This window comes from Agrilus planipennis, unplaced genomic scaffold (genome assembly GCF_000699045.2).
Source record: "Agrilus planipennis isolate EAB-ADULT unplaced genomic scaffold, Apla_2.0 scaffold305, whole genome shotgun sequence".
NCBI lineage: Eukaryota > Metazoa > Arthropoda > Insecta > Coleoptera > Buprestidae > Agrilus > Agrilus planipennis.
Genome location: NW_020439432.1, coordinates 185,141 through 207,770, shown reverse-complemented (window position 1 = coordinate 207,770; position 22,630 = coordinate 185,141). Strand labels below are relative to the sequence as shown.

General features: G+C 34.3%; 1 protein-coding gene across 2 annotated transcripts in view; it reads left to right on the top strand.

Annotated features, from left to right (window-relative positions):
- The window catches only part of LOC108741540, a 234,553-nt gene that overhangs the window by 32,868 nt on the left and 179,055 nt on the right, over positions 1–22,630 (top strand). For both annotated transcript variants that reach the window (XM_025978991.1, XM_025978989.1), the window contains exon 2: positions 7,606–7,641. The gene's annotated coding sequence lies outside the window, so the exon portion shown is untranslated. The remainder of the gene's footprint in view (positions 1–7,605; positions 7,642–22,630) is intronic.

Genomic DNA, 22,630 nt, shown 5'->3' with positions numbered 1-22,630 from the left:
TCAGTTAAAGAATTAGAAGGCATTCGTGGAATGTCTGTTTGTCCCCTTTTTAAGCTTCTAATACTTTCAATGACCAATGTGAGCAACTTTCATTCATCATTTTATATAATGTTTGATCGGTGAAACTAGCAAAACTTTTATCAGTAAAAATGTATTGTGTATTTTACAAATAGAAAATACGTTTGGAAAAGTATTTTACATAAAATACTNGATATTTTTTATTTTGTATTTGCATTTTAAATGCAAATAAATAAAAAATACTTTTTTTAAATTTCAATATATATTATTGGCTTTCATAGAATCCTCTACTCTGCTATTCTTTCTAATATCTCTAATAATTATCATTTATTAGTTCTTCATAAGATATAAACACTTCTTGTAATCAATTAAGTAAAAAAAGGAATGCAAAAATTATTTAAGCACATGAAATGCTCCGAGCTATTACTAACGTTAGGAGGTATGATGTCTAGTGTTCTCTATTAAATTATTTGACATCGAAAGCCTGCCTGTCAGTCGTTCAAACCGGTCGTTGGTCTTGTCGATTAACGTAACAGCTTTTCGTTATTGACAAATTATCTTCTACAACGACAAATACTCATATATACACTATATTATAGGTATACATATTAAAGAGTGTTTGAGTGATCGCCCAAAATGATAATGGTCTTTTTATGTCCGTTGTATTGGGGCCTAATGCTAGATTGATCTTCTTAAATAGATGCATAAACACAGTTATCAGTTTTAATCTTTAAAAGATAAGTGCGCATTTTTTTGTTTTAACTAAAAGTAAATCATTGCGTAATTCAATTTCTCAAATACTCCAAAAATGAACTTAATTTTTTATTATTTTTGTAGCTTTACTACACTTTACATTAATGTTAGAAATAAAACACTATTCATTGTTTGTTCGACTAGTTTCGCCTTTATTAGGACATTTTCAAGGATCAAATAAATAAATTTTAGCCAATACAACTGCTATACAGTAGAAACGAATTGAGGGTGAATGTAGGTATAGGAACCGTATTGTGTATAGTGTACATGTTGTCTGGACTTCCCAGCAGTAAATATAAGGTTACTGGTAATTCACGAGTGGATGATGGTCTGTTGCTGTTTAATAAATTTGAGAAAAAGGGGAAACCTGAATTGTACTCCTTTGTTCAAAATGGAAAAAAAAACTTTTGGGTGTTTCATTCCGACTAGCCAGTAGTGCTGGTAGGTGGGCAATACCACCAGACTACACTGGAAGGAATGGCGGAAGGGGAATCGTGGGAATGGGTGGATGGTGGTTCGGGTGAGAAAGATGAGACTGAAGAGAATGAAAGATTATCTGTGGAATATTACTGCCCCAGCATTTGCCTACGTAATCCAAGCAAACTACAGAAAAACTTAGACCAAGGCAGACGGACCCGGAATCCAACTGGCGTCCTCCTGAAAGCTAAGCAATGGACTAAACCTCTAGGCTATGCCGCTGGGTGTTCAAAATGATGTTAAAATAGGTTTAGTAGTGGTAAAGTGAAGTATAGAAAAGTTATTAAAATAAAAAAAAAGCTTCACAAAGTATTGAAGATCTCTATCAATTATACTCTAAGAAGTCCTCACGGCACTCACTTTGATTTCAATTCTTTTAACACATTACTGTCCTCTATTTTCTATATTTTGTTCAATTAAGATAGTTTGTACATTAAAATTTTAATTATTTATATTTCGTATTTTTGTTTGTAATTTAGTTAATAAGTGCATAGCTTACACAACGTTTATAAAAGACGTTTACTTTTATATACATGATGACTTATAGTGGTTGTAAAATCTTGCCGCAGTTCTTTATTTCTTTTCGCTGCTGCTGGTAATTATTTTGGGTCAAGTGATGACTTTGTTACTCAAGATTATTAATTTATGCTCTTCAGAGTCGTTTAAAATGGTAATAGTATTAGAACTTACATAGCGGCAGCTGACGGAATTGCATAAGAAGCTGGCTGGTTTATTTTGTATTAATATATTGATAATTAGTAAACGAATCTCTGGCCAGTAATATTTCGTGTTGCAATAATAATTATAGGTTGTGTTGGGTAGCAGTATTAGGTACCTACCTGTTTTTTTTCTTTTGCCACGAGAGCGCAGAATTTTATGATACGATGAATTAGTAGGCAATAAATAACTTCAAATATTAAATGAGATGAAATTTATTTACTTCATACTGTACTTTTTTTCTTTATACTTATTAAAGAACTTTTCGGAATAAAGAATAAAGTTTCCTGATACAATATTAAATAAAAATGCAAGAATATTTCCAAAAAAATAAAAATTAGAAAAAACTGAAAAATTAAAAATGAGTCATTCTTGACCAAATTCAGTCTTCATTAATTATGACTGTCTCTTCTCGACTCTAGCTCTGATGCATCTGTCACTCATCAATAATTTCTCGAAGACCATAGCCCTGCTCTCCATGTCATCATTACCCTAAATCTGACGATTCCTGATAAATCATTAAATAAAATAGAAGCCATATTGACAAAACAGCATTGTATGAAAATAAATAAAAGTAAAACAAAAATACTAAGAAAAAGTAGGGAAAAAGTGAATATAAAGATAGGAAACGAAAAATTAGAAGAAGTGACCGATTTTAGGTATCTAGGAAGTCAGATAAGTCAGGACGGAAGGAGTAGTAGGGATATAAAGCAGAGGATAGCGTAGGGTCGAGTCGCCTTCAATAAAAAGAAGTCATTTCTATGCTCGCGAACGGTTAATTTAAAAATGCGGAAAAGGTTGTTAAAGGTTTGAAGCACGGCGTTGTACGGTTGCGAAACATGGACAGCAGGCGCTGCGGAAAAGGAAAGGTTAGAAGCGTTAGAATGTAGTGTTACAGGCGAATGGTGAGAATACCGTGGATAGAGAAGGCTAGAAATGAAGAGGTATTAGAAAGAGTAAGAGAACAGAGGACTCTATGGAAGTCAATAAGAAATAGGCGAGATAGGTTAGTAGGACACCTTCTCAGACATGAAGGTCTAGTCAGAGACATATTAGAGGCAGAAACGGATGTTAGGAGGGGTAGAGGTAGACCTAGATTAGATTACTTTCGCAAATAGTTAAGGATATTGGTTGTTCCAGTTTTAGGTAAATGCGACGATTAGCTCAGGATAAGAAAGAGTGGAGGTGCGTATCCAACCAGTCTTAGGACTGACGACCTTATGATGATGATAATGTATGTTCTTCGAGCCTTTGTCCTTTTTGGTCAAAATTAAAATGTAACATAGTAGCATTCTCGACAATTCGTTGATTTTCTTGTTGTATGAGAGAAGCTTTATTAACAACAATATTCGTTCATAGTGTTGAATCAAATGAGTTACTTGTTTAATCGATTTTCATCAACAGTTTTATATTTCAAAAATAATCAGTAATTGCTTCCGGAATGAATTTTTCAAATATCTGTTTAATGTGAAAAAGTACGTCAAATTTCGTTTTGTATATTAGTAATAAGATGCTCTACTTATATCTCCTACAGTGATACCATTTTTTAGAGTCTAACCGAAGGATAGAATTAATACGCCTACTTTTGATATCCGGGATGTTCTCGTTTGGTAGAAATTTTTAATTAAAAATTTTGTTTCTGTTGTATAGGAATAAAACTACTGTCAATTTTCAATATTCAGTCATAGATATGTTGTGGCTAATCCTCATGATTAAAATGTACTTACGTGAAATGTATCATTAATAACGGTATCGTTTAGTTCAAATTTTGACAAATTAATAAATATATTGAAAAAGGCGTTTATTTTTAGTTCTTGGCCAGAAATTATAGAAACTAATAGACACGATTTTGATCTCATCAGTGCGCCAAATGCAGTCTCGATAAATTACTGACCAAAAAATCGAAGAAGCTCCTAAAGAGCAAGTTTATATAATATCCATGGATAGACAGCAAAAGTCGACTAGATGGCGACATACCGCCTATACTTGGATAGCAAAGGCGAACAAGCATTCATTCGCTTAGTCTAAATGCACCTTATTATGTGTACAGCATTAGTATTAGCTCGTATTTATCTGTGATTATATCATTACGTGTGAAAACAAGTGAGATACTAATTCTTATTTTTTTCTTTCATTCTTGCGTGACAGTTTTAAAATTGTCGACAAGCAAGTATAAAGCCGTTGCAAAATTATACGACGACGGTCTCTTTTCTAAACTATTTGCGTGTTGCGTTATGAAATCTGTTTGTTTATTTGTTCTTTTTTCAACATATATATGTAGAACGACTGATGCAGGTAATTAACAGTTTAACATTAATCACCTGTTGTCCGGTTAAGTAAAGTTTATAAGTGAAACGGTAATAAACAAGTTGCATGCTATTTATTTGCCCTGTTTGTTATTATATTCTTTCGCCAGAGGTATTCAGAAATTCCATTATCTTCGCCTTTGGATTTAATTTGACCTCATTTTTTTTTCGGTAGACGTAAACGTTTCATTTAGTAATGCCAGAATTTTTGAGTAGAAAACCGGGTAATATTATCACATTATCACTAATAAACCAGGAGGTCGGACAAGAGAGAAAATGAACGAAGACCAGAGGCTCCATCTAGTAGAAAGAAATTTCCTGTTCAACTCCCTATGGATTTTTAATTATCGTAGTTTTTTAATTTAGATTAGAGGTGGGCCAGCTATCAGCTTTAGATGCGGCATCCGGCAGATCCGGCTCTTTATTTAGGATCCGACCGGGTATCAGATAATGACACCGGGTAAGCACAAACGAAACTCTTGAATCAAATGTAATAAAGACAATAGTTAAAGCACTAGGACGATACGGTGTCAAATGGCGCTGGTGTATGTGACCTTTTGGCGTCATTTTTAAAGTGTGTGTATACAAATAGTGAAGATCACTTGGATGAGGATCATTTCCTATCTAGTGTTGACGTAAACAATTACATTGATGTTAACTTAACTACGATGAGCATCAGTTATGATGAGATCCATGAGTTGGATGCAAAGAAAGGAGCTGGGCCAGACGTTTTTCCGAATGTGTTTTTAAAGAACTGTGCCATTGGCCTTTGCTAACTGGTAACACATATTTTTCGGGCATCGCTTTGTGCTGGTGTATTTCCGACCTTGTGCAAAATCGCATTTATTAGCCCCTATACATACGAGGGTGGATTGATAAGTTTCCGGCCTAACCAAGAGATGACGCCACTAGGCCTACCTTGAGGTGACATTCTATAGTACCATCCTTGGATAGCTTGTAGCTATAGTTTCAGCCCGATCTCCTTGCTAGTGTAGGTTTGACAGCACGCTGAACAAGACGCCTCTGTGGTTTTCGTAAAAATGGAAAAGCAGGAAAATCGTGCTGTCATCAAATACTTTTATTTGAAGGGGTTAACGCCGAAGGAAATTAAAAAAGAGATGGACTCAACACTGGGGACATCCTCCCCGTCATATTCAACCGTTAAGCAGTGGGTTTCCGAGTTTAAAAAGGGTCGTGTGAGCACCTCTGATGGGCCTCGCTCAGGACGCCCCGTTGAGGTCACAACTCCAGATATGATCGAAAAAATTCATCAAATAGTGCTGGGAGACCGCAGATTGAAAGTGCGTGAGATAGCTGAGACCTGTAAGATGTCATATGAACGTGTGCAACATATTTTGCACCAACATTTGCATATGGAAAAGCTCTGTGCAAGATGGGTGCCGCGTTTGCTAACAGTCGACCAAAAATTGATTCGAAAAAACATTTCTACCGCAAATTTGTCATTGTATAAGCGTAATCCAAGCGAATTTTTGCGTCGATTCGTAACCGTTGACGAAACGTGGGTCCACCACTACACTCCTGAAACCAAAGAACAGTCTAAACAGTGGATTGGACCAGGGGAACCAACTCCAAAGAAGGCAAAAACAATTTTTTCGGCGAACAAGGTTATGGCTACTGTTTTTTGGGATGCAAGAGGTATTATATACATTGATTACCTTGCAAAGGGTAATACTATCACTGGTCAATACTACGCAGACTTATTGCAACGTTTGAGCCACGAGGTGAAAATTAAACGACCTCATCTGGCGAAGAAAAAAATCTTGTTTCATCACGATAACGCACCAGCGCACACGTCAATCGTTGCGACGGCTAAAATCAACGATCTAAAGTTTGAATTGATGCCGCACCCTCCTTACTCTCCAGACCTAGCCCCGAGTGACTATTTTCTGTTCCCTAATCTCAAAAAATGGCTTGGCGGTAAGAGATTTGCGGACAATGAAGAAGTAATCGAAGCTGTAAATGGTTATTTTGAGGAGCTTGACGAATCAGTCTATAGAGATGGCATTAATAGACTGGAACACCGCTATGAGAAATGTATCAGCCTTGGAGGAGATTATGTTGAGAAATAAAAAAAAAAAATTTTTAAAAACCTTGTTTTTCTTGGTCAGGCCGGAAACTTATCAATCCACCCTCGTAAACATCCAGTAAACTATTGTCTCGGTAGTCAACTATTGCGGGTGAAAAGTGTGTTTAAGGACCTTGGAGTCTTTATTGATGAAACTGAACTTTATTACGCACTTTGAATACATTACTGTGAAGGTCTACAAAGTTCTTGGTTGCATATTTCGGGCGGGAAAGGATTTTAGTAACCCTCAAACACTGGTAAAACTGTTTACAGCACTAGCAAGACCAATTTTGGAATGCTGTACCGTTATCTGGTCTCCGCACTACGAAGTCGACGTCGAGAGAGTGCAATATAAGTTTTGTAAATTTTTGACTTACTTTATATTCTCTGAATGTTCTTCTAGTCAAGTTAATGAAATGTACGCGTGATATGATCTCAATAACTGGCTCTTCGGAGAACACAGACTGATCTTTGTTTTTTTATTTTTATAGAATGATAAATGGTCATATTAATTCACCGGAATTGTTGGAACTTTTTCCTATGAGTGTTCCTCGACAGGGTTTGAGATCAAATCGCGTCCTAACTAAATCTCATACCTCGAAATCGTTTTAATAATTAATGATAGAAGGATTTACTTGTTGAAACTCCATGATCAATTAACAATTGTTTCCCCAAAACATTGGCTTGTTCATGTGAAGAATATCTTCAGAATATCTTCACCTAAAGAAGCTAATGTTTTGGTGAAACAATTGTTGTGAACTATTAATATTTTTTTTTTTTGAAATTTTACTTTCGTTTCTTTCAATCGAAATAGCCCCCTGTTAATAGAATATTTAATTCCGTAAATATTTATTGCAATTCTGTAAACTACTTCGGTGGTAATTTCCTTAGTAATTTGAAAAGGCTTCTTAATAACACTATATTTTGCATTTTGATTAAGTTTTGAGAAATTATAAGATATCTTATTTTTTATTATATTATTGGAGCACATTATATCCCACATACTATCATGCCTGAATCAAATATATCTATATATAACTTTTAACGTTGATTGGAAAATTGTAATTTGGAACAAATATTATTTCTGAAAGATCACTTTCCAAGTCAGAAATCAGAGTTCTTAATAAATTAAAATATTCAGTTAGAGTTTGAGAATANTAATTCACAAGTATTATAATTATTGTCAGTTATTAATTTAAGGCGATAAATATTACTGCAAGACTTACTAATTTTTTGTTTTTGTTTCAGGGGTTTTACGAAGGCTTCTGTAGCAATGCAACAAAGGTAAGGAGTTCTGTTATTGTTATTAACATCTAATTACAATACCTACTATTATTTTCCATAGTTATTTAATTATAAAGATAATTCAACTTAATTTATTTAATTATGTTTGGTAACATCACAAACATATTAAATAAAATGCTGTAAGAGGACGAACGTTTTGAGGCCTTTAAATGAAAAAGTACCTTCTGACAGGATACATTATAAGCTCAATATTCTTTTAAAGTTGTGTTTAAAATAATTAATAACATATAATCTCTGGTAAATGCTTATCCAATAAGTAAACAGATACCTGGTAGTTTTCTCAAAAGTCTAAATGGAGTTATTATATATAAAGTATAACAGTGATTATAAATAATGTACTTCCTATATCTGATGGTTCCTAATACGTTAGAGTTGCTATGTAATAATAATAATAATAATAATAAGTAGCCAGCAGATAAATTAAATTTCTTAAAAAGACAAAAAGGCACTACCCACCAATCAGGATCCATTAAAAAACATAATCGATTGATCTTATAACCCATTCTGACATAATTTTATAAACTGTTGACATCCAATAGCTCTATTAAAATTTTTACGTACAACGCTCTTTGAAACCTATAACGTATAATTAGTCTTTTATATTGCTCCATCGCCATCTTCATTTCAACGACATCGTACGTATCCATGAAGTAATTGCAATTTGTTGTAATAATAGTAATTTAACGAAAAAACTGATTAATGAAGAGACTGCTTAATTATAAAAGTAAATTTGGTTAATGGTCATAGTTCTATTTCTTTTTGTGCTTAATTGACCGAATAGAAAATTCAGCTAGTTATACCCGATCAAAATAAAGCGTGAAAACAACCCAGAGTGTACAAGGTCATCATCATAAGGTCGTCAGTTTTATGACTGGTTGGACACGCATCTCCACTCTTTTAATCTTCGCATTTCCCTAAAACTAGAACATTCCACATCTTTAACTATTTGCGACCAGTAATCTAATCTAGGTCTACCTCTACTCCTTCTAACTCCCGTTTCTGTCTCTAATATGCCTCTGACTAGCCTTTCATGTCTGAGACCGACCTGCTTCGCTTATTTTTTATTGACCATAAATTCCTCTATTCTTCTATTCTTTTTAACCTCTATCCACGGTATCCTCATCATTCACCTGTAACACCACATTTCGAACGCTTCTAACCCGTACAGCGTCGCGCTCCAAACACGCACTTAACAATCTTTTTCGAATTTCTAAATTTCTCATAGAAGTGACTTCTTTTATTAAAGGCAACTCCACCTTGCGCTATCTTCTGCCATATATCCCAACTACTTCCTTCGTCCTGACTTATCTAACTTCCTAGATACCTAAAATTAGCCACTTCTTCTAATCTTTTGTCTCCTATCTTTATATTCGCTCTTTCCCTACTTTTTCTTCCCTAGCATACCAGTATTTTTTACCTTTATTTGTTTTCATACAATACTGTTTTGTCAATACCGCTTCCATTTTATTTAAAGCTATCTGTAACTCCGCCTTGCTAGATGCCAATACTGCTATATCATTTGCAAATCTAAGCATACATCCCTACATTTTTAAGTGTATTTAACATCTTGCCCCAAAAGTTTTTGGCAAAAAAATCGTGCAAATGCACCCCTATTAGGAAAGATTAGTGTTTTTTTTTCGTTTTTCATTGTTCGATATTTAGTGAATGAGATACTTAGAAATCGGATGCTTTTGATATAGACCTCGAAGTCTTCTTGTTTCGGCCTAACATTTTTAATGACCCTTTATTTTGTTGTAATAGAAATATTTATTGCGATGTTACATAAAGTGCTGAAAACGTGTATATGTAGAAAATAAGAGATATTAAGACTAGTTCTGATTGAAACAGTCGATTAGAAATTTTCGTTAATGATGTAAGGATTTTTGGCGTAAAGACACTCAAGACCTGGGTGATTTTGTAACCTTTTGTTAACGAATTAAACAATATAAATCTTGCGAAAAAATGAAATTGCAAATCAAAAAATTAATAAACGTTTTCTCCCGTAAAATATTGTAAGAATTCACTAGAGATATTTCCTAAAATTGTTTTTCGTTGTAATTAAAATTGAGTAACAATTTTTTCTAAACAATAATAAAATAGTTTCCGCAATAACCCACAATCGCACAACATATTATAATTTCGACGAAATCAAAGGTCAAACGTATTAATCGAGACCTTTACCCGAAAAGGTGTGCGAAACAATATATACAGGCATAAAATATCGCCGATAGTGCATCGGTTGTGTTGGTGGATTGGCCCTCTGAGACGATGGCTGATCCGCGGCCGCGAGGTTGTCGACCCGTTCGAATCGACCGCGGTCGCTTGTCAGCTTTTACTTGCACCTTCCGCGAATCTTCCGGTGACGAGCAATTCGAAGAGACTCGCCCTTCGAACGCCGAACCGCAGCAGCGTCCAACCGGTCGGTCGAGCTACTCGAATTTACCGTGCGAATAAACGATGCGATCTATAGAGACTGCCGAAAGTATAGCTGCAAGTGTGGTAAATTGACGGTAAACTTCGGCCCTCAACATCTTGATGCAATCAATCCTAAAATCAAAAGTATTCAAATAAATAATTATATAATTGCTATTTCACGCACTCGTAGGAGTTTTTTTCTCATACCGTCTACGATATCGCATCTTTATTACGTACATATTGTAGCATAGATGTTGCCAGTCCCTTTCACAGAAAATATTATATCCCATTAATTCTACGTACTCTACAATAGGGATGCGACATCGAATGAAAACATCAATGTTTACCATCGGTGGTAACATCGTTTCTTACCATCGATATCACTGATAACATTGAATGTGCAACATCGATGATTCAAAACATCGGTAACATCGAAAGTGAACGTTTGGAACACAGAAAATATAAATTTCAGTTGTAAATAAAACAGAAATGCCTTTATTTTAGCTAAATAAGTAAAAAACTTTATTTCTCTGTTTTTGTTGCAACATCCGCAATCGAACGTGTAACATCGATATTTGATACTCAAAAATGAAAGCCACATCAAAATTAACTCAGTGCTTCTCGACGTTTATGTTAGCAGATAGACGCTTTTTGGTGATGATATTACTAACTGTATATACTGAGCACTAGCACGATAATATGTCAACGTAAAATATGGAAATATACGCGGCACCAGCACAACAACTAATTATAAATCTACTGCAAGCTAGCACAACATGGGAATATGATCATCCTCCCTTATCCTTAATTTGTAAAAGTCGGAACAACTCAAGTCCAGGTGGGTGCGTTCAAACGTCATCTATTCTCCCGTGCCTTCTTGAATGCGGGTTATTATGAATTAATTTTTAATTAAGATTTATTTCAATTTATCGCTTATCTATAAAAAAATTAGATTTCCCCTGACAACAAAAGTGTCTGAGTTACACTTAGTAACAATCCCTGCCGGACGCCCTTCAACTAGGACAAATCCGGAGAATCCGGACGGAAGGCAGCCCCATGGGATAATGCCTAGTTCCCTCCCATATACCTGTTTTTAATTAGGGTTAAAATTTTCGGTATGTCGAATTCCCTCCTAATTCTACATCAATTGCCTCCCAACTGCTGCGGATGACCTTAAGTGCTAATTGCCACTATAAAGTCATAAAGAGTTGTTTAAATAATACAGAAAATACGACATATGGCGCTGTAAACGCCATCTGTAGTACAGTGCTACATTTTAGGATTACGTATCTATTAAATCAAAAATCCTGAAATGTAGCACTGTACTACAGATGACGTTTATAGCGCAGGTAAAAGTTGGTCTGTGTTCTGTCGGAGCTGCCTGCGACGCGCTGATGAGATCCAAAAAGATCGAAATCACGATCCGCGTCTGGCAGTTTTGACAGAATACAGACCACTTCGAATTATTTTATTCGANGATGTAAGATGTTCTAGTTTCATAGGAATGCGAAGATTATCTCAGGATAGAGAAAAGTGCAACCAGTATTAGGACTGACGACCTCTTGAAGATGCGATATTTGTCAGTTTTGCTTTTAGAAAATACCTTGACCAAAATTTGTAATTAACACTTGTTGAATACCGTCAGAACCTTCGTTCTTATTGGGTGTCCCATAACATATTATGTGTTTTCTTTCTGAAATTATTTTGTCTTTAATTTACTGAAGTACTGAAGTGCACTATAAATATATATTTATTTTCGATAAATAAAATCGGTAAGTAGTGATTAACTTAATTAACGGAGCTGATATGAACGGGAGGGAACTCGGTTAGTACCCGGGAGGGAATTCGACTATCTATATTTTAACCAAAACTACCTGTGGGAGGGAATTCGGCATCGCCGGCCCTATGTATCACCATAGGTGTGACTTGTGTTGGTCTTAAGTATATTCAGTAACATAGCTTTCCGGTGATCTTCGTTTGCGATCGCGTTGTACTTAAACAGATTGCAAAATCGCTTTATTAAACACCGAGAAGACCACGCGATGAGATTGTCCGATTTTACTACCTTGCGATAGAGCAATTACAGACCAATTAGGTAACAGTTTTGTAAATTACGTGAACGAGTGGCGAATTAAAATCCATCCGATTTCACCTACCTTACGTATTTTACTGGGTAGATACCTGCAATAGGTACTTTAGATCGGTCATCATCGGAGAGAGCTTAAACGGCTGGTTGTTAAGGAAGTGAATGAGCGTTTATCTATTTTTTTTGGTTCTTATTCTTCTTTTCGCGTTGCCGTTTCTTCAGGTACGAATTGTTCAGCGAATCGTCAAAACCAGTTCGGCAACGACCGATGGACCGACGCCGAGTCACCGTGAACAGTGCAACGACACAAGAAAAATGCAAGCATTTATGGTAAGAGCAATGCAATATCTACGTGAATTTTGCATTTGCTAAAGTATTTTTCAAATCCATTTGTCTTTATTTATTGCAGTAAACAATCGATTTTGTGAACCGAAAAAAATTGTAGTAGCGAAATATTAGATTGAACTATTAAGCTCTTATTATAAAAGTGATTTATTAAAGAAAATTTAATTTACGCAACTAGGTTCTGCAACCAACACGCCCTCTCCCTCGTGATAGTTCATAAGATTTGAATCTTAATCTAAAGTGAATACACGAATAATAAAATAACGTCTCTCTCCAGTATGACTGGAGGTGTACCAAAACAGTAGCCATATTCGTAGTTTACAGTGTGGATGTGCAGTCGTGAGATAAAAAATTATCTGGAGAGCACTCGGAAGTTGCGTTTTTGAACTGAATATAAGTATTAGCGAATTTGGTTGATGCTTTTAATAAGAAGGTTTCTTACAAACTAACTAACAACATTAAATTTACTGAAAACTAGAGAACAACTAACAAAGGGGGTTGAGTCTAATTGAAACAGATCATGGTGGTAGATAAATGTAGGAATTTCCTGAATGTCGTCATAGACGAGATACAGAAAATTAAAAATTAAAAGGAATACTCACATCTAATTACCACAAATAATTTTATTTGAGCGGACACGTGTTTCGCCCCCTTCATGCGTGGGCATTATCAACGCGAGACTGGTTCTAAAATTTACAATTCTAACTATTTATAGTGGCGAGGGTTGAAGACCGAAAGAAGAAATAATGGAAAACAAATTGCATAGGTTTGGGAGGAAAACTTGAATACGTTCAATGCCATTTGTAAAATGTTTTAGAAACCAATTTTTTGGCCACGAAAAACAGATCTACAAATGTATCCTTCGATAAATAAGTAAGGAATTAGATTTGGAGGGAATGTGTGTGTCAATAACCGTTAGTACAATTCGTAAGGCCTTTATGGCCCAATTTTATGTAAAAAACGTATGCTTCATCACAACCTACCTAATCTGGGAAAACGGGGGAAAACAGTGAAGGAGCGTGTTCAATACCCGCAGTTCAAGGACCTATTGGGCCTGGTTTTTACTGCGTATGCTTCAACAAACGGAAACTGTAAGGGAGAAGGAAAATAGCTTATCTTATTATAATCAATTAAACCTATTGCAATAGTTGAAACAGGACTGAATGAGGAATTGGGCCATCATCTGAGTTCATAAGAATACTTTTATTCTTTTGAATGTATAAACTTTCCCAAGCGTCAAGTTGTGATTTGCAAGAGACTTCTTTGATTAACTTTAAACATTTAGGGCATATAGGGTGGTTTGTATTGAAAATATGTTGGGCAACACTAGATTTATCTATCCTATATAATCTAAAGTGAGCGATATGTTCTTTGTATCTTGTAGAAATTGCACGTTTTGTTTGTCCAACATATTTAAGTTTATAACCTTCGCAACTGACTTCGTAAATTCCGGACTTGTTATTATTTTCTAATTTGTGTTTCCTAAAAGATTTCTAAGACTATTTTTTTGTTTGAAGATCCTAGTAAAGTTGAATTCTTTAAAAATTTTGTCTATTCCTGAAGCTATATGGTGAAAAGGTAATGTAAAAAATTTTTGTTTAGTTTGCGGTGGACTTGATAAAGTTGTAATATTTTTAATATAGGCCCTAAATTTTAGTTTTCTTAATATTTTATTGACAATTTCAGAAGGGAAGCCGTTGTGATTCGCTATATCTTTGATTAAAGATAGTTCAACAAAGAATTATATAAAAGCTGTCAGAAAACTTTGGTTGGCAATAATCCTGTGCTCTATTACATTCTCGTCTTTATATTTCTTTAATGTTCTTAAGTTAATAAATGTATATTGTATACCGATAAAACTTTAATGTGTCAAAAGTTCATTTTCCGAGTGTACTTTATTACAATATATGCAGCAATTATTTTTGTTGGATAGGTATTTTACAAAATGAACAATTTCATCCCAAAATATTTGTATCTGAGTTAGTTAGGTACTTCACATTAAAATGAAACAATCATCTTGTGTATATGGTATCTATAATTTTCATTTTTTTCACTTTTCTGTATGATAATAAGGCGTAAGATTTTGTAACAAGCAACTTTTATTCAGAAATCCCACATTATCCTTATCGACCAAGAACAGCATACATTTCCATGGAAATTAAATGCCTTTGTTCAATTAGAGGGAATGTTATTCTAATCTCTACGGCGGTAACTATGTAATTGTAATCATTAATAGACCAGCGTCCAATGAAATAAACAGTAATTGTTAATACTCTTATAGTTAAAGTTCCTTTATCAGTTTCAATAAGTCGGATTAGTTGTTTACGTATCTTAAATGTTACGACAGATTTAGCATACATACGTAAACGCATACGGTCAGGTACAAATGGCAAATTGTACTTGATGGTTGGGGGCTTAAGTGCAGCAAAGGCTGTTGGTAATTATGGAGATATGAAGGCATACCCTCTACTATTTTCTTAACTAAAGAAAGACATTTCTTTTCCGTTAACCTATACATAATAATGCAGGCTTACTAGGCTTGTTTGTGGAAAAATGGCAAAAGATACGTGAAATTTTTATTAAGACCATTCGATTTTTTATTAATTACTAGCCTGATTACGCTCGCTTTTTTCAAAAATTATTAACGGTTTTTTACCGCGGGCGGCAAAATGCTCATAGCGCGCCCACTCTAGGGTTAACTAAAGAAAGACATTTCTTTTCCGTTAACCTATACATAATAATGCAGGCTTACTAGGCTTGTTTGTGGAAAAATGGCAAAAGATACGTGAAATTTTTATTAAGACCATTCGATTTTTTATTAATTACTAGCCTGATTACGCTCGCTTTGCTCATGAAAAATTAGTTGTTTCGGAATGTTCTCGAACCTTCTACGAAATTGTAAAACATTGTAGAACCCTGTAGATGTAGGCCTTTCAGAAAAAAATCTGTAACATTCTGTAGCGTTTTGACCAGACATCAGAACTCAATTATCACCTTCACTGGACTCTTTGGAATGAGTCCTTTGGGGCGATAGTTTTCAGACCCGGTCTTGATATTGATCATTGTCTTGCTTATTCGTTCTTGGTCTTAATCTTCAAAACTTCTAGTCTTGTTCTTACTTTTGCTGGTAGTCTCGGTATAAGTGTTGGGCTTACTCATTTAATCTAATACTAATTTTTTTTTTAATAATTCTTCCAAGCAAAAATTTTCTATTTACTGACACAATAAAGAAAATAGTGTCGATACTTGTGAGAATAACTTACTCTTCCTCTGACACATAAATAGACCTTTTGGCGAACAATTAGTACCTACAAGGTACTTGAAAGAATAAAAAATATAAAAAAATGTTTGTTTCTCTATTTTAACCATTTGATATCCGGACATGGGAAAAAAGAACACTTACTCCAAGGACATTCTTGTAGATCCCTTTTTTTCAAATAGCAGTGAAGTTCCTTCTTTTCTGTATTTACTGTTAAAATCTAGTACATCATCATCATCATTATCGTCAGTCCTAGGACTGGTTGGACACGCACCTCCACTCTTTTCTATCCTGAGCTAAACTTCGCATTTCCCTAAAACTAGAACAGCCCACATCCTTAACTATTTGCGAACAGTTATCTAATCTAGGTCTACCTCTACCCCTCCTAACTCCTGTTTCTGCGTCTAATATGTCTCTGACTAGACCTTCATGCCTGAGAAGGTGTCCTACCAACCTATCTCGCCTATTTCTTATTGACTTCGATAGAGTTCTCTGTTGTCCTATTCTTTCTAATATCTGTTCTTGTCTAACCCTTTCTACTCACGTTATCCTCATCATCCGCCTATAACACCACATTTCGAACTGTTCATGTTTCGCACCCGTACAGCGCCGCGCTCCAAACATACGCCTTTAACAACCTTTTTCGAATTTCTAAATTAACCGTTCGCGAGCATAGAAGTGACTTCTTTTTATTGAAGGCGACTCGACCCTGCGCTATCCTCTGCTNTATTGAAAATATGTTGGGCAACACTAGATTTATCTATCCTATTTAATCTAAAGTGAGCGATATGTTCTTTGTATCTTGTAGAAATTGCACGTTTTGTTTGTCCAACATATTTAAGTTTACAACCTTCGCAACTGATTTCGTAAATTCCGGACTTGTTATTATTTTCTAATTTGTCTTTTGTGTTTCCTAAAAGATTTCTAAGACTATTTTTTGGTTTGAAGATCCTAGTGAAGTTGAATTCTTTAAAAATTTTGTCTATTCCTGAAGCTATATGGTGAAAAGGTAATGTAAAAAATTTTTGTTTAGTTTGCGGTGGACTTGATAAAGTTGTAATATTTTTAATATAGGCCCTAAATTTTAGTTTTCTTAATATTTTATTGACAATTTCAGAAGGGAAGCCGTTGTGATTCGCTATATCTTTGATTAAAGATAGTTCAACAAAGAATTATATAAAAGCTGTCAGAAAACTTTGGTTGGCAATAATCCTGTGCTCTATTACATTCTCGTCTTTATATTTCTTTAATGTTCTTAAGTTAATAAATGTATATTGTATACCGATAAAACTTTAATGTGTCAAAAGTTCATTTTCCGAGTGTACTTTATTACAATATATGCAGCAATTATTTTTGTTGGATAGGTATTTTACAAAATGAACAATTTCATCCCAAAATATTTGTATCTGAGTTAGTTAGGTACTTCACATTAAAATGAAACAATCATCTTGTGTATATGGTATCTATAATTTTCATTTTTTTCACTTTTCTGTATGATAATAAGGCGTAAGATTTTGTAACAAGCAACTTTTATTCAGAAATCCCACATTATCCTTATCGACCAAGAACAGCATACATTTCCATGGAAATTAAATGCCTTTGTTCAATTAGAGGGAATGTTATTCTAATCTCTACGGCGGTAACTATGTAATTGTAATCATTAATAGACCAGCGTCCAATGAAATAAACAGTAATTGTTAATACTCTTATAGTTAAAGTTCCTTTATCAGTTTCAATAAGTCGGATTAGTTGTTTACGTATCTTAAATGTTACGACAGATTTAGCATACATACGTAAACGCATACGGTCAGGTACAAATGGCAAATTGTACTTGATGGTTGGGGGCTTAAGTGCAGCAAAGGCTGTTGGTAATTATGGAGATATGAAGGCATACCCTCTACTATTTTCTTAACTAAAGAAAGACATTTCTTTTCCGTTAACCTATACATAATAATGCAGGCTTACTAGGCTTGTTTGTGGAAAAATGGCAAAAGATACGTGAAATTTTTATTAAGACCATTCGATTTTTTATTAATTACTAGCCTGATTACGCTCGCTTTGCTCATGAAAAATTAGTTGTTTCGGAATGTTCTCGAACCTTCTACGAAATTGTAAAACATTGTAGAACCCTGTAGATGTAGGCCTTTCAGAAAAAAATCTGTAACATTCTGTAGCGTTTTGACCAGACATCAGAACTCAATTATCACCTTCACTGGACTCTTTGGAATGAGTCCTTTGGGGCGATAGTTTTCAGACCCGGTCTTGATATTGATCATTGTCTTGCTTATTCGTTCTTGGTCTTAATCTTCAAAACTTCTAGTCTTGTTCTTACTTTTGCTGGTAGTCTCGGTATAAGTGTTGGGCTTACTCATTTAATCTAATACTAATTTTTTTTTTAATAATTCTTCCAAGCAAAAATTTTCTATTTACTGACACAATAAAGAAAATAGTGTCGATACTTGTGAGAATAACTTACTCTTCCTCTGACACATAAATAGACCTTTTGGCGAACAATTAGTACCTACAAGGTACTTGAAAGAATAAAAAATATAAAAAAATGTTTGTTTCTCTATTTTAACCATTTGATATCCGGACATGGGAAAAAAGAACACTTACTCCAAGGACATTCTTGTAGATCCCTTTTTTTCAAATAGCAGTGAAGTTCCTTCTTTTCTGTATTTACTGTTAAAATCTAGTACATCATCATCATCATTATCGTCAGTCCTAGGACTGGTTGGACACGCACCTCCACTCTTTTCTATCCTGAGCTAAACTTCGCATTTCCCTAAAACTAGAACAGCCCACATCCTTAACTATTTGCGAACAGTTATCTAATCTAGGTCTACCTCTACCCCTCCTAACTCCTGTTTCTGCCTCTAATATGTCTCTGACTAGACCTTCATGCCTGAGAAGGTGTCCTACCAACCTATCTCGCCTATTTTTTATTGACTTCCATAGAGTCCTCTGTTCTCCTATTCTTTCCAATACCTCTTCATTTCTAACCTTTTCTACCCACGATATCCTCATCATCCGCCTATAACACCACATTTCGAACGCTTCTAACCTTTTCTTTTCCGCCGCTCCCACTGTCCATGTTTCGCACCCGTACAACGCCGTGCTCCAAACATACACCTTTAACAACCTTTTTCGAATTTCTAAATTAACCGTTCGCGAGCATAGAAGTGACTTCTTTTTATTGAAGGCGACTCGACCCTGCGCTATCCTCTGCTTTATATCCCTACTACTCCTTCCGTCCTGACTTATCTGACTTCCTAGATATCTAAAATCAGCCACTTCTTCTACTTTTTCCTGTCCTATCTTTATATTCGCTCTTTCCCTACTTTTTCTTCCCTTGCATACCAGTATTTTAATTTGACTTTTATTTATTTCTATATTAAATCTAGTACAGCAAACGAAAAATTCTAAATACTAAAAATGTTTTGTTCGAGAAAAGAATATATTAATGTTGCTTCAAATAGTTTAGCTGATAAATCCGCCGGAAGTAATAATTTTTCGTTTAGTCTTACGTATTTGGTCTTCACCTTGCATATTCGGTCTTTAATCTTGGACTTGTTGGTTCGGTCTTGGTGTTGGTCTTGCTAGTATAAAGACAGTCTTGGTCCTGCAAATGTGTAAGATCAAGACCAATTTTGTCCGTCACTACTATTTTCACATTTTTATTGTCAAATTTTATAATTGCATAAATAATCTCTGTACCTAATATTTATACACTTGTGTAAAGTAGATTTTGTATGTCGCTTGATTTTCGTTTTTTCAGTTACAGCAATATTTTGTGGCATTGTGTTGAAATAAAATTACGTACTTCCTAACAATAAAGCATTAAAATATTTTTGGTAAATAATTGTTACGTGACATGGCACTTTGGAACCTCAGCAGCTTGTGGAGGTTAGCGTGAAAGTAAATGTTCTGCTTATAGTTTTTAGGTGAGATCGAGTGCAACGACACGTTAAAATGCCCCCTTTACAAACCGCAGTTTAATGTTTAAAATGCACTTGCGTTATTTAGTATCCACATTCGAACGAACGTAAATTAATAAACCAAAGACAGAATTGTAAACAGAAGAAACATTTGCCAATAATTTGTAATATGTATATTAGAGATGGGCCGGGTACCCGGCTGGGATTCGCATTCGGTACTTCTTTTAGGATTCGGCCAGGTACCGGAAAATGATGTTGGGTATTCGTCAGTGCCGGGTGACACATTAGTAATAATAATAGTTTAATAAGTATAACAAAGAACCTGCCGAATGAAAATTGCTAATTAAAATTGTATTGGGATAGGTCGTTTGTCTTAATTTGTATTGTTTATTGATTACTATACAGTGGATTTCGGGTATAACGACGTCAAAGGGACCACTGTAATTTCGTCGTTAAATCCGGAAGTCGTTACAGGCAGATGTAAAGAGATACGGATACGCATGTATAGTTTTCACCATTTTTTAATTTTTAAACGATTTCTGCCTTTTTTTAAATAGTAAATGTACATCTAGTTTACCTATAAACAAACGGCAAAGGTCACCACGCTGACTGTCTGTGTGGATATAATCAAAAGATAAAGCTTTTTGTGTCTTTGGCGGCCGACTCTGGTCGCTATATCTGCATGTGATTACTAGGGATTTATTGCAAACGATTCATTAAAAAGCAGTCGCTACACCCGAACTCGGCGTTACATCCGAAATCGCTATAGCCACATGAATTTTATACTAAACTATGCTTTAAATTCAAGGGACTTAGATTTAACGTCGCTATAGCAAAATGGTCGCTATAACCAAGATCGTAATAAATGAAATTCACTGTATTAAATTATTTGTTATTTCATAGTTGTGTTTATTTTTTGTCGTGGGGATGTTGTTCAATTTTTATATTTTTTACTCCTGTTATAAAATTTCGTTCTATGTGTCGGAAAGTAATTCCTTTACATTTTTATAGCTGTTAATTATTAATCTTTAAATTTATTTTTAAAAATTTTCTTTGAAAAACATATAAATTTGTCAACCTTTTTTTTGTTTGCTACCATATTTCATCAGATACATACATTACAGACAATGTATTATTGCATTTTAAAAGTTTTGATTCATGACCAGAATTGTGGGAAAATGTTTTTCCCTTATCTCCGAAATTGGCAGCTCCCAAATTATGAAATTCAGGTAGATGAAATTAGTAATTATCTCTTAATGCCACTCAAGGTAATTATTGAAATATTCGTTTTAGATTATTAGTGCAGTCAATTAAATAAAAAACAGAGTCATTTTCGGAATGAGAGATAATAAGCTGTAAATGTACAAAACTTTATTTTGGCATTATAAAAGTTGTATTAAAAGTCACATAGTCCTCGTCTTAAGATATTCAAGGTCAAAAGTTACTAAAATCGAGTTTTGGCAAATATCTCGCTTCCATCCTGTCTCTCCTTTTCGCTAATGCCCCCCTTTTAAGTTTTCCAAAATCTCCTCATTTCTAACTTTACATTCACGGTAAATTCATCATTCTCTTATAACACGCCATCTCAAATGCTTTAAACTAGATTTTATGGAAAAAACAATCAAGTGCTTTTACCTTTTCCGTCGCATCCATAGTCCACATTTCAAACCGTACAGAGTGCTTTAAACATACACATATAATGATCTTTTTCTAATTTCTATATTAATTATGAGCGACTCAACCCGGCTCTGCGCTATTCTCTAATTTTATATTAGCTCCAGCTCTATTCTTTGACACCTTACATTCCTGTCTTTTTGTTTTATTTTTATTTGCTTTCATTCCATAATCTTCTGTCAATTTAAGATGTCTTTTAATAACTCTTTTTTACTAGATATCAAAATAATTAAATTGTTAATTGAATCTAATTTCGTTGGTGTTCAAAATTCAAAATGTGAAAAATGACTCTAATCTCGCCAATTAACCAAAAATGTGAAAAATGGAAACTTATTATTGTATTTTTAAGTTTTGTAGCTTGAAAATGACTGAAATAGACAGTCGAAACGTCGCTTTTAAAATAAAAAAAGTTCAAATATAGAACACATCGTTGGTTAATTGGCGAGATTAGAATAATTTTTCACATTTTCAAAATAATTAAAATTTCTATTATCGTTTTTACTACGTATACAGAGATAAACTAACATTTCTGAGATGTTACGTCGTCTGTATGTATACATACATATTACAAGTAATATTCAGATATCTATAAAGGTGAATCGATTGTAGGTACTGGCTAAATCAATGTTACTGATTAGATTACCTTGAAGATTAAGAATTGTATTTATCCGAATTATTTCACCGATTATTTGTTTACTTACTCTAGTAGTCATTAGTACGCCGTTACCGGCAATTGTTTAAATGTCTTTACATACACGTCTGTACATACTTTCAGCTCGTTATTGTGTAATAGTGCAGAGGTACTTACATCGATGTAGGTGTGAGTAGGTGCACATTTATGATCCAAGTAGTCTGGGTTACGTTCTATCGGTTTTAAAAAAGTTGTGGTTGTTTTTAACAGTTAACTATATAGCAGAAAATAAACAACTAATTCTAGGGACAACACAGGTAACTAACTAAATAACTGTTTATATTTTATTATTATTATTTCTGTCAGCAGTTAACTGCATTAATATATTGTAAAATTATTGGTTAGGTACTTTCATGTTTCGTTTAAATTGAAAGTTGTAAAAGTTCTGTTATTGTCGCGTTTAAATGGGTAAAAAGATAAAAATGGCCCACTAAATGTGGGAATTACGGTATTTTATTAAAACATCAAGTAATAAAAAGTACAAAGTATGAATTTTCTTTCGAAATTATCAAAGCGCCCCGCCCAGTCTAATTTTTCTGTATTATCATTTATTTATTGTA